Here is a 1,565-nt window from a genome sequence, read left to right as displayed (position 1 = left end):
GCAAGGGGGTGCGAGGGCAGCAGGAGAATAACCTGAAACCTCAAATACATTTTGCTTATCAATTACTTAAGTGCATCTTGTACAATACTGATTTTTTTTTTCCTTCATCAATGCGAATTTCCTTTCTTTGGAGAGTCCAGTTATAAATTAACTATCTATTTAATGTAAGCTGACAGACAGTGCTGTGCCTGGGAAGGTTTTTGCTTTTCAATAATCAGGATCTCTCAGTTCATGTTAGTTTTATCACTGATGGATCTACTTAGTTGATGGCTGAGGGCCCTAATTTCATAATCATAAATGTATTTCAGTAATCTGATAGAAAATGTTCTGTCTACTGATGACACTTTTATCAGCCTTGAGTTACATCAGAATTTTCTGATGTTTAAAATGAATAGATTCTGCATGTTTTGCTTTGTTGATGAATAGATTCTGATTGCATCAAGAGCATCACACTAGGCAGAAGCTTCCACTGACATGTTTTATACATCAAGTGCTAATGATTACACTCCGGACAGTGTGTAGATCTTTAGTTATTGTGTGTAGGGTCTAATTTTACAAGGAGATGATTTCCCTGGTACTCCATTTGTAGATTTTGGTATTTGATACATCTCAGTTTTTCAGAATAAAGCAGCTTAAATACATGTCATAGTTTAAAACATTTTTTATAAAGCTTGATTGTTGAGGCTTGGTTGTTTCATGGCAGTATATAGACAAAGTGTGAAATGATGTATATTCGTAATTAGTTTGGCCACACTTTTACAATGTCGTATGAAAAGTTGACAGCCATGTTTAAATATGAATGTTGTATGGGGGTATTCCAGTTACCTCTGAAAATATAAGCTCACAACCCAGAAGTAGTCATTAGCTCTGTTCTGTGCCAGTGAGGTGTCTACTATCCAGCCTCATTTATATAACTCATTAGCTAATTCAGTGCAAGAATATTTGCTGTTCATTTTCTCTCAGAATTTATACTCCAATAAGGTCCTTTCTGTATTCGCAGTCACACACAGTACATCCAGTTCCTATGATTCCCATACATAACTCTAAGCATCTTCTCACTCACTACTGCCATCCACTGTAAGACTGTCCCATCCTCCTGTGGTGACTAGTCCACAGCTGTCTGCCTACTGATAGATCACTTGGCTGCTGCGAAATGAGATGAGAGTGGAAATTCCACCGATTTTCTTTTAACAGGTCCTTCTCATCTATTCAACCAGTAATTCTTAAGAGGCTTGTAGAATCATGTCTTTGAGGCCTTTGCCCTTTTCTTGGATTTGCCTGAAATCATTCAGGGTTTAAAAGTTACTGGAAACTATTGAATTAAAATAGTTACAAAAATCTTGTATTCTCAGGAAACGAATTTAAAACAAAACAGTAAAAAGACATGATAACTGGTTTGGCTTAAGATTGCTAACATCTGATCAACTGCTCCTTTGTAAATTAGATTTTGTTCACACTTAGTAACCTAGTTTCCTGTTTATTGTGATGTGATGATGATGAGTCCAGCAATGGTCCAGTGTCCAGGGAGTATTACAGAGATTATTTTTTTTTTATTTTTTTATTTT

The sequence above is a fragment of the Nestor notabilis genome, unplaced genomic scaffold (genome assembly GCF_000696875.1).
Source record: "Nestor notabilis isolate BGI_N333 unplaced genomic scaffold, ASM69687v1 scaffold5648, whole genome shotgun sequence".
In the NCBI taxonomy this organism is placed as follows: domain Eukaryota; kingdom Metazoa; phylum Chordata; class Aves; order Psittaciformes; family Psittacidae; genus Nestor; species Nestor notabilis.
The sequence above is the reverse complement of the archived record's forward strand: the minus strand, read 5'-3'. Positions refer to the sequence as shown.